Source organism: Carcharodon carcharias, chromosome 33 (genome assembly GCF_017639515.1).
Source record: "Carcharodon carcharias isolate sCarCar2 chromosome 33, sCarCar2.pri, whole genome shotgun sequence".
In the NCBI taxonomy this organism is placed as follows: domain Eukaryota; kingdom Metazoa; phylum Chordata; class Chondrichthyes; order Lamniformes; family Lamnidae; genus Carcharodon; species Carcharodon carcharias.
The window spans coordinates 3,838,738-3,856,684 of record NC_054499.1 but is presented as its reverse complement, the minus strand read 5'-3'; positions in this window follow the sequence as shown (position 1 = coordinate 3,856,684).

The window sequence follows — 17,947 nt, the reverse complement described above, 5'->3', positions numbered from 1 at the left end:
ACTGACCCTCCAACAGCGCGGCACTCTCTCAGTACTGACCTGCCGACAGTGCAGCACTCCCTCAGTACTGACCCTCCGACCGTGCGGCACTCCCTCAGTACTGACTCTTCAACAGTGCAGCACTCCCTCAGTACTGACCCTCTGACAGTGCTGCACTCCCTCAGTACTGACCCTCCGACAGTGCAGCACTCCCTCAGTACTGACCCTCTGACCGTGCGGTGCTCCCTCAGCACTGACCCTCCGACAGTGCAGCACTCCCTCAGTACTGACCCTCTGACAGTGCGGCACTCCCTCAGTACTGACCCTCTGACAGTGCAGCACTCCCTCAGTACTGACCCTCCGACAGTGCAGCGCTCCCTCAGTACTGACCCTCTGACAGTGCGGCACACCCTCAGTACTGACCCTCCAACAGTGCAGCACTCCCTCAGTACTGACCATCCGACAGTGCAGCACTCCCTCAGTACTGACCCTCCGACAGTGCGGCTCTCCCTCAGTACTGACCCTCCGACAGTAATGCACTCCCTCAGTACTGACCCTCCGACAGTGCAGCACTCCCTCAATGCTGACCATCCGACAGTGCAGCACTCCCTCAGTACTGACCCTCTGACAGTGCGGCACTCCCTCAGTACTGACCCTCTGACAGTGCGGCACTCCCTCAGTACTGACCCTCCGACAGTGCGGCACTCCCTCAGTACTGACCCTCTGACAATGCGGCACTCCCTCAGTACTGACCCTCTGACAGTGCGGCACTCCCTCAGTACTGACCCTCTGACCGTGCGACACTCCCTCAGTACTGACCCTCTGACAGTGCGGCACTCCCTCAGTACTGACCCTCTGACAGTGCGGCACTCCCTCAGTACTGACCCTCTGACAGTGCGGCACTCCCTCAGTACTGACCCTCCGACAGTGCAGCACTCCCTCAGTACTGACCCTGTGACAGTGCGGCACTCCCTCAGTACTGACCCTCTGACAGTGCTGCACTCCCTCAGTACTGACCCTCCGACAGTGCAGCACTCCCTCAGTACTGACCCTCTGACCGTGCGGTGCTCCCTCAGCACTGACCCTCCGACAGTGCAGCACTCCCTCAGTACTGACCCTCTGACAGTGCGGCACTCCCTCAGTACTGACCCTCTGACAGTGCAGCACTCCCTCAGTACTGACCCTCCGACAGTGCAGCTCTCCCTCAGTACTGACCCTCCGACAGTGCAGCACTCCCTCAATACTGACCATCCGACAGTGCAGCACTACCTCAGTACTGACCCTCCGACAGTGCGGCTCTCCCTCAGTACTGACCCTCCGACAGTAATGCACTCCCTCAGTACTGACCCTCCGACAGTGCAGCACTCCCTCAATACTGACCATCCGACAGTGCAGCACTCCCTCAGTACTGACCCTCTGACAGTGCGGCACTCCCTCAGTACTGACCCTCTGACAGTGTGGCACTCCCTCAGTACTGACCCTCCGACAGTGCGGCACTCCCTCAGTACTGACCCTCCGACAGTGCGGCACTCCCTCAGTACTGACCCTCTGACAGTGCGGCACTCCCTCAGTACTGACCCTCTGACAGTGCGACACTCCCTCAGTACTGATCCTCTGACAGTGCGGCACTCCCTCAGTACTGACCCTCCGAGAGTGCAGCACTCCCTCAGTACTGACCCTCTGACAGTGCGGCACTCCCTCAGTACTGACCCTCTGACAGTGCAGCACTCCCTCAGTACTGACCCTCCGACAGTGCAGCTCTCCCTCAGTACTGACCCTCCGACAGTGCAGCACTCCCTCAATACTGACCATCCGACAGTGCAGCACTCCCTCAGTACTGACCCTCCGACAGTGCGGCTCTCCCTCAGTACTGACCCTCCGACAGTAATGCACTCCCTCAGTACTGACCCTCCGACAGTGCAGCACTCCCTCAATACTGACCATCCGACAGTGCAGCACTCCCTCAGTACTGACCCTCTGACAGTGCGGCACTCCCACAGTACTGACCGTCTGACAGTGCGGCACTCCCTCAGTACTGACCCTCCGACAGTGCGGCACTCCCTCAGTACTGACCCTCTGACAGTGCGGCACTCCCTCAGTACTGACCCTCTGACAGTGCGGCACTCCCTCAGTACTGACCCTCCGACAGTGCGGCACTCCCTCAGTACTGACTCTCTCACAGTGCGGCACTCCCTCAGTACTGACCCTCTGACAGTGCGGCACTCCCTCAGTACTGACCCTCCGACAGTGCGGCACTCCCTCAGTACTGACTCTCTGACAGTGCGGCACTCCCTCAGTACTGACCCTCTGACAGTGCGGCACTCCCTCAGTACTGACCCTCCGACAGTGCGGCACTCCCTCAGTACTGACTCTCTGACAGTGCGGCACTCCCTCAGTACTGACCCTCTGACAGTGCGGCACTCCCTCAGTACTGACCCTCCGACAGTGCAGCACTCCCTCAGTACTGACCCTCTGACAGTGCGGCACTCCCTCAGTACTGACCCTCTGACAGTGCAGCACTCCCTCAGTACTGACCCTCCGACAGTGCAGCTCTCCCTCAGTACTGACCCTCCGACAGTGCAGCACTCCCTCAATACTGACCATCCGACAGTGCAGCACTCCCTCAGTACTGACCCTCCGACAGTGCGGCTCTCCCTCAGTACTGACCCTCCGACAGTAATGCACTCCCTCAGTACTGACCCTCCGACAGTGCAGCACTCCCTCAATACTGACCATCCGACAGTGCAGCACTCCCTCAGTACTGACCCTCTGACAGTGCGGCACTCCCTCAGTACTGACCCTCTGACAGTGCGGCACTCCCTCAGTACTGACCCTCCGACAGTGCGGCACACCCTCAGTACTGACCCTCTGACAGTGCGGCACTCCCTCAGTACTGACCCTCTGACAGTGCGGCACTCCCTCAGTACTGACCCTCCGACAGTGCGGCACTCCCTCAGTACTGACTCTCTGACAGTGCGGCACTCCCTCAGTACTGACCCTCTGACAGTGCGGCACTCCCTCAGTACTGACCCTCCGACAGTGCGGCACTCCCTCAGTACTGACTCTCTGACAGTGCGGCACTCCCTCAGTACTGACCCTCTGACAGTGCGGCACTCCCTCAGTACTGACCCTCCGACAGTGCGGCACTCCCTCAGTACTGACTCTCTGACAGTGCGGCACTACCTCAGTACTGACCCACTGACAGTGCGGCACTCCCTCAGTACTGACCCTCCGACAGTGCGGCACTCCCTCAGTACTGACCCTCCGACAGTGCGGCCCTCCCTCAGTACTGACCCTCTGACAGTGCGGCACTCCCTCAGTACTGACCCTCTGACAGTGCGGCACTCCCTCAGTACTGACCCTCTGACAGTGCGGCACTCCCTCAGTACTGACCCTCTGACAGTGCAGCGCTCCTTCATTACAGACGCTCTGACAGTGCGGCACTCCCTCAGTACTGACCCTCTGACAGTGCGGCACTCCCTCAGTACTGATCCTCTGACAGTGCGGCTCTCCCTCAGTACTGACCCTCTGACAGTGCAGCACTCCCTCAGTACTGACCCTCCGCCAGTGCAGCTCTCCCTCAGTACTGACCCTCCGAAAGTGCTGCACTCCCTCAGTCCTGACCTTCCGACAGTGCAGCACTCCCTCAGTACTGACCCTCCGACAGTGCGGCTCTCCCTCAGTACTGACCCTCCGACAGTAATGCACTCCCTCAGTACTGACCCTCCGACAGTGCAGCACTCCCTCAATACTGACCATCCGACAGTGCAGCACTCCCTCAGTACTGACCCTCTGACAGTGCGGCACTCCCTCAGTACTGTCCCTCTGACAGTGCGGCACTCCCTCAGTACTGACCCTCCGACAGTGCGGCACTCCCTCAGTACTGACCCTCTGACAGTGCGGCACTCCCTCAGTACTGACCCTCTGACAGTGCGGCACTCCCTCAGTACTGACCCTCCGACAGTGCGGCACTCCCTCAGTACTGACTCTCTGACAGTGCGGCACTCCCTCAGTACTGACCCTCTGACAGTGCGGCACTCCCTCAGTACTGACCCTCCGACAGTGCGGCACTCCCTCAGTACTGACCTCTCTGACAGTGCGGCACTCCCTCAGTACTGACCCTCCGACAGTGCGGCACTCCCTCAGTACTGACCCTCCGACAGTGCGGCACTCCCTCAGTACTGACTCTCTGACAGTGCGGCACTCCCTCAGTACTGACCCTCTGACAGTGCGGCACTCCCTCAGTACTGACCCTCCGACAGTGCGGCACTCCCTCAGTACTGACCCTCCGACAGTGCGGCCCTCCCTCAGTACTGACCCTCTGACAGTGCGGCACTCCCTCAGTACTGACCCTCTGACAGTGCGGCAATCCCTCAGTACTGACCCTCTGACAGTGCGGCACTCCCTCAGTACTGACCCTCTGACAGTGCGGCACTCCCTCAGTACTGACCCTCTGACAGTGCATCACTCCCTCAGTACTGACCCTCTGACAGTGCGGCACTCCCTCAGTACTGACCCTCTGACAGTGCGGCACTCCCTCAGTACTGACCCTCCGACAGTGCGGCGTTCCCTCAGTACTGACCCTCCGACAGTGCGGCGTTCCCTCAGTACTGACCCTCTGACAGTGCGGCGTTCCCTCAGTACTGACCCTCTGACAGTGCGGCACTCCCTCAGTACTGACCCTCCGACAGTGCGGCACTCCCTCAGTAATGACCCTCTGACAGTGCGGCACTCCCTCAGTAATGACCCTCCGACAGTGCGGCACTCCCTCAGTACTGACCCTTCCGACCGTGCGGCGTTCCCTCAGTACTGACCCTCCGACAGTGCGGCGTTCCCTCAGTACTGACCCTCTGACAGTGCGGCGTTCCCTCAGTACTGACCCTCTGACAGTGCGGCACTCCCTCAGTACTGACCCTCCGACAGTGCAGCACTCCCTCAGTACTGACCCTCTGACAGTGCGGCACTCCCTCAGTACTGACCCTCCGACAGTGCGGCACTCCCTCAGTACTGACCCTCTGACAGTGCGGCACTCCCTCAGTACTGACCCTCCGACAGTGCGGCACTCCCTCAGTACTGACCCTCTGACAGTGCAGCACTCCCTCAGTACTGACCCTCTGACAGTGCGGCGTTCCCTCAGTACTGACCCTCTGACAGTGCGGCACTCCCTCAGTACTGACCCTCTGACAGTATGGCGCTCCCTCGGTACTGACCCTCCGACAGTGCAGCACTCCCTCAGTACTGACCCTCTGACAGTACAGCGCACCCTCAGTACTGACCCTCCGACAGTGCAGCACTCCCTCAGTACTGACCCTCTGACAGTGCAGCTCTCCCTCAGTACTGATCCTCTGACAGTGCGGCACTCCCTCAGTACTGACCCTCTGACAGTGCGGCACTCCCTCAGTACTGACCCTCTGACAGTATGGCGCTCCCTCGGTACTGACCCTCTGACAGTGCAGCACTCCCTCAGTACTGACCCTCTGACAGTACAGCGCTCCCTCAGTACTGACCCTCTGACAGTGCGGCACTCCCTCAGTACTGACCCTCTGACAGTGCGGCGCTCCCTCAGTACTGACCCTCCGACAGTGCAGCACTCCCTCAATACTGACCCTCTGACAGTGCAACACTCCCTCAGTACTGACCCTCTGACACTGCGGCACTCCCTCAGTACTGACCCTCTGACAGTGCAGCACTCCCTCAGTACTGATCCTCTGACACTGCAGCACTCCCTCAGTACTGATCCTCCGACAGTGTGGCACTCCCTCAGTACTGACGCTCCGACAGTGCGGCACTCCCTCAGTACTGACCCTCTGACAGTGCGGCACTCCCTCAGTACTGACCCGCCGACAGTGCGGCACTCCCTCAGTACTGACCCTCTGACAGCGCGGCACTCCCTCAGTACTGACCCTCTGACAGTGCGGCACTCCCTCAGTACTGACCCTCCGACAGTGCGGCACTCCCTCAGTACTGACCCTCTGACAGTGCGGCACTCCCTCAGTACTGACCCTCTGACAGTGCAGCACTCCCTCAGTACTGACCCTCTGACAGTGCGGCACTCCCTCAGTACTGACCCTCTGACAGTGTGGCACTCCCTCAGTACTGACCCTCTGACAGTGCGGCGTTCCCTCAGTACTGACCCTCTGACAGTGCAGCACTCCCTCAGTACTGACCCTCCGGCAGTGCGGCACACCCTCAGTACTGACCCTCTGACAGTGCGGCGTTCCCTCAGTACTGACCCTCCGACAGTGCGGCGTTCCCTCAGTACTGACCCTCCGACAGTGCGGCACTCCCTCAGTACTGACCCTCCGACAGTGCGGCACTCCCTCAGTACTGACCCTCCGACAGTGCGGCACTCCCTCAGTACTGACCCTCTGACAGTGCGGCGCTCCCTCTGTACTGAGAGCTTCAGGCTGCATTTGTTGCTTGAATGTCTTGTGCTTGAACTCACAATCCTCCAGCTGAGTTTGGAATGCTTCCTCCGGTGAGCTCATTTGCTGGAAATTGTTTTGCAATGTCCGGAGATGCTGATAGATGCCAGCCTATCGTTCTTTTCAGTGGAGTCTTGATGAACAACAAATCTGATTGTTGAAATTTTTATTATGTAAACTGGTATTCCACTGATTCTTTCACAGGATCTGTGTGTCACTGGCTGGACCAGCATTTCTTTCCCATCCCTTGAGAAGGTGGTGGGTGAGCTGCCTTCTTGAGCCGCTGCAGTCCATGCGGTGTAGATACACTCACCGTGCTGTTAGGGAGGGAGTTCCTGGATTTTGACCCAGTGACAGTGAAGGAATGACTTATGCTGTTTGACACACAAGTAGTCCTGTGTTACAGCTTCACCAGGTTGACACCTCATTATTAGGTATACCTGGTGCTGCTCCTGACATGCCCTCCTGCACTCTTCATTGAACCAGGGTTGATCCCCCTAGCTTGATGGTAATGGTAGAGTGGGGGACATGCCGGGCCATGAGGTTACAGATTGTGTTCGAGTACAATTCTGCTGCTGCTGATGGCCCACAGCACCTCATGGATGCCCAGTCTTGAGTTGCTCGATCTGTTCAAAATCTAACCCATTTAGCACGGTGATAGTGCCCACACAACGCGATGGAGGGTACCTGTGACCGGTAGATCGTTGTGGACCAGCTCAAGCTGGCTTTCCCCCCTTGTTGGTTCCCTCACGATGTGTCATTGACCTGGTCTAGCAGCTGTGCCCTTTAACAGATGTGGTGCTCCTGGGACACTCTTGGTGATGGACATTGGAGTGTCCCTCCCAGAGCACTTCCTCCAAGGGGCATTACATTCAGGGGCTGGGGGCCAGTTTCCTTGCCCATGTTTGACCTGATGCCATGAGACTTCATGGGGTCTGGAGTCGATGTTGAGGACTCCCAGGGCAACTCCCTCCCGACTGTATACCACTGTGTCCCCACCTCTGCTGGTTCTGTCCTGCTGGTGGGACAGGACATACCCAGGGATGGTGATGGTGGTGTCTGCGACATTATCTGTAAGGTATGATTCCGTGAGGATGTCTATGTCAGGCTATGTTTGACCAGTCTGTGAGACAGCTCTCCCAATTTCAGCACTAGCCCCCAGAGGTCAGTAGGGGGAACTTTTGCAAGGTTGACATTGTGATGTCTGGGCACAGGTCAATGTCTCAGTAGCAGAAAGCCCCATCATTTCTGTAGAAGTTGCTAGAAGTGAATGGTGTGCTGGAGCATTTCAGAGGACAGTTAAGAGTCAACCACATTGCTGAGGGCTGGAGTCATGTGTAGGCCAGACAACTTCCTTAAAGGGCATTAGTGAACCAGATGGGCTTTTACAACAATTGATGATATGTCATGGTCACCATTAGTGAGACTAATTATCCATGAATAATTATTTTAATGATAATGGTGGGATTCGAACCCAGAGCTGTAGCCAGGGTCTGTGGATTACTGGCCCCAGTAACACTGCCGCTACATCTCTGCTTCCTCAGCTGTTGACATGCTCTGGTTATGAAACTTGGGTTCCTCTCCGCAGATGCTGAGTTTTTCCAGCTATTTTTGCTTTTGTTTATTTTTCCGGCTTTGTTTCCGTGTCTGGTGACATTAATGTAAAAGTCCAAACACTTCAGAACTTAGGGACATGACGAGGAGGTTCAGCCCCTCGAGCTTGTTGTAGAACAACAGAATCTTAGAGGAGCTACAGCAGAGAAGGAGGCCATTCGACCCCTCATCTCCCTGCGGGCTGTGTGCAACAGCAACTCACTTACTCCCGCTCCCACCCACCATTCCTCCCAGGCCCTGAGATCTCATTCCAATTCCTTTTTTAAATTACATGGTTGATCCTGTCTCCCCCACACTATCATACAGTGAATTCCAGGTCCTAAACACTTGATTGGCCCTGTCTCTACGGCACTCTCAGTGTATTTCAGATCCTAACCACTCGATTGACCCTGTCTCCACCACACTCTCAAACAGTGCGTTCCAGATCCTAACCACTCGATTGACCCTGTCTCCACCACACTCTCAGACAGTGCATTCCAGACCCTAACCACTTGGTTGACCCTGTAACTCATACACTCTCAGACAGTGCATTCCAGACCCTAACCACTCGATTGACCCTGTCTCCACCACACTCTCAGACAGTGCATTCCAGATCGTAACCATTCGATTGACCCTGTCTCCCCCACACTTTCAGACAGTGCATTCCAGACCCTAACCACTCGATTGACCCTGTCTCCACCACACTCTCAGACAGTGCATTCCAGATCGTAACCATTCGATTGACCCTGTCTCCCCCACACTCTCAGACAGTGCATTCCAGACCCTAACCACTTGGTTGACCCTGTAACCCACACACTCTCAGACAGTGCATTCCAGACCCTAACCACTCGATTGACCCTCTCTCCACCACAATCTCAGACAGTGCATTCCAGATCCAAACCATTCCATTGACCCTGTCTCCCCCACACTCTCAGACAGTGCATTCCAGATCCTAACCATTCAATTGACCTTGTCTCTCCAACACTCTCAGGCAGTGCATTCCAGACCCTAACCACTCGCTGCGTATAAAAGCTTTTCCTCGTGTCGCCTTTGATCATTCTGCCAATCACCTTAAGCCTGTGCCCTGTCTCCCTCCACCAACCCGTGTGACCCGGTTCTCCCCATCGGCCTTATCCCAGGCCCCTCGTCATTCTGAGCATCTGGGACAGATCTGCCCCACCCCACCCCCCCACCCGGTCAGCGATGCCTCTCCTCCCCGGGACTTGGGGCTAAGCGGATAGATCGGAAAAGCTAGCGGCTCTCCGGTACCCCCCCCCCACCCCCTCACCACTCTCTAGAGCCGCCACACCCCCATCCCCAAAAGTGCGGCACCCGGAGTTGCACACTGTACTCCAGTTGTGACCCACCCCCCATTCACTCGGACGGTGGGTGATCTGAATCTCATCGCCATTCACACCACCACCCCCCCCCCACTACCCGAGCACCCAGGACCCCAACACCTCGCCTTGTGCAGTCTGACCGCACCCGGTCTGTTTGGGTGGATCGGGGGGGGCGGGGTGGGGGGTGTGGGTTGAGTGGGGGAGATGCCACCCTTAATGGACGGACAGAACATTGCAGCCCACTCTCAATCACGCCGCCGGTCAGATTCACGGCACCTTCATGTTGGCTAAAGCGGCTTGAAATTCATTTCCCTGACACCCCCCCCACCCCCCCACCCTCCCCCCCAAATCTGGAATGGCGTGAGGGAAAATGGTCTGGAAAGTTTCGGGGGAAACCTTCAAGAGAAAGTCCGAAGGATCCAGTGATAAATGGATTGGGGAAGGAGGTCAGCAAGACAGCTCAGCTCTGACACCTGCTGGTCGCTGGGGGAACTAAAAGTCTCTCGCTCCAGGGAAAAACAAGGGACCTGCATTTCGATGGCACCTCTCACCACTTCAGGCCATCCCAAAGCACTTGGCAGCCAAGGCAGTGATTTTTAAGGTGTAGTCGCTGTTGTCATGTAGGAAACGCAGCAGCTATTCTAGCACAGCAAGCTCCCAAAAACAGCAATGTGTTAACAACGAGATCCAACTATTTTCTGTGATGTTGGTTGAGGGATTAATATTGGCCCCAGGACACAGGGGGAGAACCTCTACACCCACCAGCTCTCCTTCAAAATACTGTCGTTCATATCCAGCGAAGAGGGCCGAAAATTCCTCAGTTCAAGGACGCATTATAAAGGCAGCACTTCCGACAGTGCGGCACTCCCTCAGTACTGACCCTCTGACAGTGCTGCACTCCCTCAGTACTGACCCTCCGACAGTGCGGCACTCCCTCAGTACTGACCCTCCGACAGTGCTGCACTCCCTCAGTACTGACCCTCTGACAGTGCGGCACTCCCTCAGTACTGACCCTCTGACAGTGCGGCACTCCCTCAGTACTGACCCTCCAACAGTGCGGCACTCCCTCAGTACTGACCCTCCAACAGTGCGGCACTCCCTCAGTACTGACCCTCCGACAGTGCGGCACTCCCTCAGTACTGACCCTCTGACAGTGCGGCACTCCCTCAGTACTGACCCTCCGACAGTGCGGCACTCCCTCAGTACTGACCCTCTGACAGTGCGGCACTCCCTCAGTACTGACCCTCTGACAGTGCGGCACTCCCTCAGTACTGACCCTCCGATAGCGCGGCACTCCCTCAGTACTGACCCTCCGACAGTGCGGCACTCCCTCAGTACTGACCCTCTGACAGTGCGGCACTCCCTCAGTACTGACCCTCTGACAGTTCGGCATTCCCTCAGTACTGACCCTCTGACAGTGCGGCATTCCCTCAGTGCTGCATCGGAAGTATCAGCCAGGATTATGTGATTAAGTCCGAGTTTCATGGTTCTCGAAAACAGGCAGAAAACCTCCATGCAGTTGTTGCAATTTGCAGTAAGTTGAAACCTCCTCAAACCTTATCTGAAGGCCAGAATTTAAGCAACTGTTTGCTTTGTTTCAGATTTTAATTTTACAAATCATCATCTGTTATAGATGGCCCCTTGGCCTGGTCTTTGTGGCTGGGACAAGGTTCAGGGGCAGAGCGGAGGGGTGAGGGGGGTCATTGGCACTGCCCAATCTCTCTAGTGCCAGTGTTTGCAAAGCACTGCCTGGAACACAATCAACATCAACTGCATTTATATATCACCTTTAATATCTTGAAACATCCCACAGTGAATCACTGGAGTGTTATCTGATAAAAATTTGCCTGCGACAAAGCTATGTCAAAGAGGGAGGTTTTAAACAGCATCTTAAATGAGGACAGAGGGAGGTGGAGAGGTTTAGGGAGGGAAATCTAGACCTTAGGGTCCCCCAGGCAGCTGAAAGAGCGATGGGAATTGTTGGATGGTCAAGAGGCCGGAATTGGAGGAGCGCAGAGATCTCGGAGGGTTGCAGGTGCCGGAGGCGGTTACAGAGATAGGGAGGGTTGTAGAGACTGGAGGAGGTTACAGAGATAGGGAGGGTTGTAGAGACTGGAGGAGGTTACAGAGATGGGGAGGGTTGTAGGGGCTGGAGGAGGTTACAGAGATAGGGAGGGTTGTAGGGGCTAGAGGAGGTTACAAAGATGGGGAGGGTTGTAGGGGCTGGAGGAGGTTACAGAGATAGGGAGGGTTGTAGGGGCTGGAGGAGGTTACAGAGATAGGGAGGGTTGTAGGGGCTGGAGGAGGTTACAGAGATAGGGAGGGTTGTAGGGGCTGGAGGAGGTTACAGATATAGGGAGGGGTGTAGGGGCTGGAGGAGGTTTCAGAGATAGGGAGGGGCTGGAGGAGGTCACAGAGATAGGGAGGGTTGTAGGGGCTGGAGGAGGTTACAGAGATGGGGAGGGTTGTAGGGGCTGGAGGAGGTTACAGAGATAGGGAGGGGTGTAGGGGCCGGAGGAGGTTACAGAGATAGGGAAGGTTGTAGGGTTATGGAGGAGGTTACAGAGATAGGGAGGGGTGTAGGGGCTGGAGGAGGTTACAGGGATAGGGAGGGTTGTAGGGGCCGGAGGAGGTTACAGAGATAGGGAGGTGTGTAGGGGCTGGAGGAGGTTACAGAGATAGGGAGGGGGTGTAGGGACTGGAGGAGGTTACAGAGATAGGGAGGGTTGTAGGGACTGGAGGAGGTTACAGAGATAGGGAGGGTTGTAGGGACTGGAGGAGGTTACAGAGATAGTGCGGGGGAACCCCATGGAGGGATTTGAAAGTAAGAATGAGAAGCTGTTTCCTGGACCAGGTGCCAATATGAGTCAGCGTGCTCAGGGGGGGTGGGGTGTGGTGGCGGTGGGGGACAGTGGGTGGGGAGGAGGTTGGGGGGGTGTGGAGTCGGGAGGGTGTGGGGTGTAGGGAGGAAGTGGGGGGGTATGGAGTCGGGGGGGGGTGGGGTGTAGGGAGGAGGAGGGGGGGTGTGGAGTCGGGGGGGTGTGGGGGGTAGGGAGGAGGTTGGGGGTTAGGGAGGAGGTTGGGGGGTAGGGAGGAGGTTGGGGGGGTCGGAAGGAGGTGTGGGGGCAGGGAGGAGGTTGGGGGTTGGGAGGAGGTTGGGGGGTAGGGAGGAGGTGGGGGTTAGGGAGGAGGTTGGGTGGTAGGAAGGAGGTTGCGGGGTAGGGAGGGGTTTGGGGGGTAGGGAGGAGTTTGGGGGGTAGGAAGGAGGTGGGGGGCTAGGGAGGAGGTTGGGGGTAGGGAGGAGGTGGGGGGGGTGTGGAGTCGGGGGGGTGTGGGGGGTAGGGAGGAGGTTGGGGGTGTGGAGTCGGGGGGGTGTCGGGGGTAGGGAGGAGGTTGGGGGTGTGGAGTCGGGGGGGTGTCGGGGGTAGGGAGGAGGTTGGGGGGGGTAGGGAGGAGGTTGGGGGGGGTAGGGAGGAGGTTGGGGGAGGGTAGGGAGGAGGTTGGGGGGTTAGGGAGGAGGTTGGGGGGGGTAGGGAGGAGGTTGGGGGAGGGTAGGGAGGAGGTTGAGGGGGGTAGGGAGGAGGTTGGGGGGGGTAGGGAGGAGGTTGGGGGGGGTAGGGAGGAGGTTGGGGGGGGGGTAGGGAGGAGGTTGGGGGGGTGTAGGGAGGAGGTTGGGGGGGGTAGGGAGGAGGTTGGGGGGGGGTAGGGAGGAGGTTGGGGGGGGTGTAGGGAGGAGGTTGGGGGGGTAGGGAGGAGGTTGGGGGGGGTGTAGGGAGGAGGTTGGGGGGGGTGTAGGGAGAAGGTTGGGGGGGTAGGGAGGAGGTTGGGGGGTGTAGGGAGGAGGTTGGGGGGGGTAGGGAGGAGGTTGGGGGGGGTGTAGGGAGAGGTTGGGGGGGGTGTAGGGAGGAGGTTGGGGGGGTAGGGAGGAGGTTGGGGGGGGTGTAGGGAGGAGGTTGGGGGGGTAGGGAGGAGGTTGGGGGGGTAGGGAGGAGGTTGGGGGGGTAGGGAGGAGGTTGGGGGGGTGTAGGGAGGAGGTTGGGGGGGGGTAGGGAGGAGGTTGGGGGGGTAGGGAGGAGGTTGGGGGGGTAGGGAGGAGGTTGGGGGGTAGGAGGAGGTTGGGGGGTGTAGGGAGGAGGTTGGGGGGGGTAGGGAGGAGGTTGGGGGGGTAGGGAGGAGGTTGGGGGGTAGGGAGGAGGTTGGGGGGGTAGGGAGGAGGTTGGGGGGGTGTAGGGAGGAGGTTGGGGGGGTAGGGAGGAGGTTGGGGGGGTGTAGGGAGGAGGTTGGGGGGGGTAGGGAGGAGGTTGGGGGGGTAGGGAGGAGGTTGGGGGGGGGTAGGGAGGAGGTTGGGGGGGTAGAGGAGGTTGGGGGGGGTAGGGAGGAGGTTGGGGGGGGTAGGGAGGAGGTTGGGGGGGGTGAGGGGTGGGGGGGGTAGGGAGGAGGTTGGGGGGGGTAGGGAGGAGGTTGGGGGGGTGTGGGGTGGGGGGGGGTAGGGAGGAGGTTGGGGGGGGTAGGGAGGAGGTTGGGGGGGGTAGGGAGGAGGTTGGGGGGGGGTAGGAGGAGGTTGGGGGGGTGTGGGGTGGGGGGGTAGGGAGGAGGTGGGGGGGGTGTAGGGAGGAGGTTGGGGGGGGGTGTAGGGAGGAGGTTGGGGGGGTAGGGAGGAGGTTGGGGGGGGTGTAGGGAGGAGGTTGGGGGGGTAGGGAGGAGGTTGGGGGGGGTGTAGGGAGGAGGTGGGGGGGGTGTAGGGAGGAGGTTGGGGGGGTAGGGAGGAGGTTGGGGGGGGTGTAGGGAGGAGTTTGGGGGGGTGTAGGGAGGAGGTTGGGGGTGGTGTAGGGAGGAGGTTGGGGGGGTAGGGAGGAGGTTGGGGGGGGTGTAGGGAGGAGGTTGGGGGGGTGTGGGGAGGAGGTTGGGGGTGGTGTAGGGAGGAGGTTGGGGGGGTAGGGAGGAGGTTGGGGGGGGTGTAGGGAGGAGGTTGGGGGGGGTAGGGAGGAGGTTGGGGGGGTAGGGAGGAGGTTGGGGGGGTGTGGGGTGGGGGGGGTAGGGAGGAGGTTGGGGGGGTGTAGGGAGGAGGTTGGGGGGGGTAGGGAGGAGGTTGGGGGGGTGTAGGGAGGAGGTTGGGGGGGTAGGGAGGAGGTTGGGGGGGGGTAGGGAGGAGGTTGGGGGGGGTGTAGGGAGGAGGTTGGGGGGGTAGGGAGGAGGTTGGGGGGGGTGTAGGGAGGAGGTTGGGGGGGGTGTAGGGAGGAGGTTGGGGGTGGTGTAGGGAGGAGGTTGGGGGGGTAGGGAGGAGGTTGGGGGTGGTGTAGGGAGGAGGTTGGGGGGGTAGGGAGGAGGTTGGGGGGGTAGGGAGGAGGTTGGGGGGGTAGGGAGGAGGTTGGGGGGGTGTAGGGAGGAGGTTGGGGGGGTGTAGGGAGGAGGTTGGGGGGGGGTAGGGAGGAGGTTGGGGGGGGGTAGGGAGGAGGTTGGGGGGGGGTAGGGAGGAGGTTGGGGGGGTGTAGGGAGGAGGTTGGGGGGGGTGTAGGGAGGAGGTTGGGGGGGGGTAGGGAGGAGGTTGGGGGGGGGTAGGGAGGAGGTTGGGGGGGGGGTAGGGAGGAGGTTGGGGGGGTGTGGGGTGGGGGGGGTAGGGAGGAGGTTGGGGGGGTGTGGTGGGGGGTAGGAGGAGGGGGGGTAGGGAGGAGGTTGGGGGGGTGTGGGGTGGGGGGGGTAGGGAGGAGGTTGGGGGGGTGTGGGGTGGGGGGGGTAGGGAGGAGGTTGGGGGGGGTATGGAGGAGGTTGGGGGGGGTAGGGAGGAGGTTGGGGGGGTGTGGGGTGGGGGGGGTAGGGAGGAGGTTGGGGGGTGTGGGGTGGGGGGGGTAGGGAGGAGGTTGGGGGGGGGTAGGGAGGAGGTTGGGGGGGTGTGGGGTGGGGGGGGTAGGGAGGAGGTTGGGGGGGGTAGGGAGGAGGTTGGGGGGGGTAGGGAGGAGGTTGGGGGGGGGGTAGGGAGGAGGTTGGGGGGGTGTGGGGTGGGGGGGGTAGGGAGGAGGTGGGGGGGGTGTAGGGAGGAGGTTGGGGGGGGTGTAGGGAGGAGGTTGGGGGGGTAGGGAGGAGGTTGGGGGGGGTGTAGGGAGGAGGTGGGGGGGGTGTAGGGAGGAGGTTGGGGGGGTAGGGAGGAGGTTGGGGGGGGTGTAGGGAGGAGTTTGGGGGGGTGTAGGGAGGAGGTTGGGGGTGGTGTAGGGAGGAGGTTGGGGGGGTAGGGAGGAGGTTGGGGGGGGTGTAGGGAGGAGGTTGGGGGGGTGTGGGGAGGAGGTTGGGGGTGGTGTAGGGAGGAGGTTGGGGGGTAGGGAGGAGGTTGGGGGGGTGTAGGGAGGAGGTTGGGGGGGTAGGGAGGAGGTTGGGGGGGTAGGGAGGAGGTTGGGGGGGTGTGGGGTGGGGGGGGTAGGGAGGAGGTTGGGGGGGGGTAGGGAGGAGGTTGGGGGGGTGTAGGGAGGAGGTTGGGGGGGTGTAGGGAGGAGGTTGGGGGGGTAGGGAGGAGGTTGGGGGGGGGTAGGGAGGAGGTTGGGGGGGGTGTAGGGAGGAGGTTGGGGGGGTAGGGAGGAGGTTGGGGGGGGTGTAGGGAGGAGGTTGGGGGGGGTGTAGGGAGGAGGTTGGGGGTGGTGTAGGGAGGAGGTTGGGGGGGTAGGGAGGAGGTTGGGGGTGGTGTAGGGAGGAGGTTGGGGGGGTAGGGAGGAGGTTGGGGGGGTAGGGAGGAGGTTGGGGGGGGTAGGGAGGAGGTTGGGGGGGGTGTAGGGAGGAGGTTGGGGGGGGGTAGGGAGGAGGTTGGGGGGGGTGTAGGGAGGAGGTTGGGGGGGGGTAGGGAGGAGGTTGGGGGGGGGTAGGGAGGAGGTTGGGGGGGTGTAGGGAGGAGGTTGGGGGGGGTGTAGGGAGGAGGTTGGGGGGGGGTAGGGAGGAGGTTGGGGGGGGGTAGGGAGGAGGTTGGGGGGGGTAGGGAGGAGGTTGGGGGGGTGTGGGGTGGGGGGGGTAGGGAGGAGGTTGGGGGGGTGTGGGGTGGGGGGGGTAGGGAGGAGGTTGGGGGGTGTGGGGTGGGGGGGGTAGGGAGGAGGTTGGGGGGGGTAGGGAGGAGGTTGGGGGGGTGTGGGGTGGGGGGGGTAGGGAGGAGGTTGGGGGGGTAGGGAGGAGGTTGGGGGGGGTAGGGAGGAGGTTGGGGGGGGGTAGGGAGGAGGTTGGGGGGGTGTGGGGTGGGGGGGTAGGGAGGAGGTGGGGGGGGTGTAGGGAGGAGGTTGGGGGGGGTGTAGGGAGGAGGTTGGGGGGGTAGGGAGGAGGTTGGGGGGGGTGTAGGGAGGAGGTGGGGGGGGTGTAGGGAGGAGGTTGGGGGGGTAGGGAGGAGGTTGGGGGGGGTGTAGGGAGGAGTTTGGGGGGGTGTAGGGAGGAGGTTGGGGGTGGTGTAGGGAGGAGGTTGGGGGGGTAGGGAGGAGGTTGGGGGGGGTGTAGGGAGGAGGTTGGGGGGGTGTGGGGAGGAGGTTGGGGGTGGTGTAGGGAGGAGGTTGGGGGGGTAGGGAGGAGGTTGGGGGGGTGTAGGGAGGAGGTTGGGGGGGTAGGGAGGAGGTTGGGGGGGTAGGGAGGAGGTTGGGGGGGTGTGGGGTGGGGGGGGTAGGGAGGAGGTTGGGGGGGGTAGGGAGGAGGTTGGGGGGGGGTAGGGAGGAGGTTGGGGGGGTGTAGGGAGGAGGTTGGGGGGTAGGGAGGAGGTTGGGGGGGGGTAGGGAGGAGGTTGGGGGGGGTGTAGGGAGGAGGTTGGGGGGGTAGGGAGGAGGTTGGGGGGGGTGTAGGGAGGAGGTTGGGGGGGGTGTAGGGAGGAGGTTGGGGGTGGTGTAGGGAGGAGGTTGGGGGGGTAGGGAGGAGGTTGGGGGGGGTGTAGGGAGGAGGTTGGGGGGGGTGTAGGGAGGAGGTTGGGGGGGTAGGGAGGAGGTTGGGGGGGTAGGGAGGAGGTTGGGGGGGTAGGGAGGAGGTTGGGGGGGGTGTAGGGAGGAGGTTGGGGGGGGGTAGGGAGGAGGTTGGGGGGGGTGTAGGGAGGAGGTTGGGGGGGGGTAGGGAGGAGGTTGGGGGGGGGTAGGGAGGAGGTTGGGGGGGTGTAGGGAGGAGGTTGGGGGGGTGTAGGGAGGAGGTTGGGGGGGGGTAGGGAGGAGGTTGGGGGGGGGTAGGGAGGAGGTTGGGGGGGGTAGGGAGGAGGTTGGGGGGGTGTGGGGTGGGGGGGGTAGGGAGGAGGTTGGGGGGGTGTGGGGTGGGGGGGGTAGGGAGGAGGTTGGGGGGGGTAGGGAGGAGGTTGGGGGGGTGGGGGTGGGGGTGGGGGTGGGGGGGTCAGACGCTGATTCCGTGTCCGTAGAGGCCCCGGCCGGACCCTCACTGTGGGCAGCAGAGGCCTCTCGGAATCCGGCCTGGCCCCGTGTCACCCTGACCAGGCCGGACAGTGACTCCTCTCACAGGGGCTTCCCGGTCAGTCCCCGCTGGTCCCGCCGTGACCGGGAGGGGGGGTGGGGGGGAGTGGGGGTGGGGGGGGAGGTCACCTTGCTGCCCCGTCAGTGAGGTGGCCATATCTGGATGGCATCACAATGCTGACCACACCACCAGCTGGTCAAGCAGCGG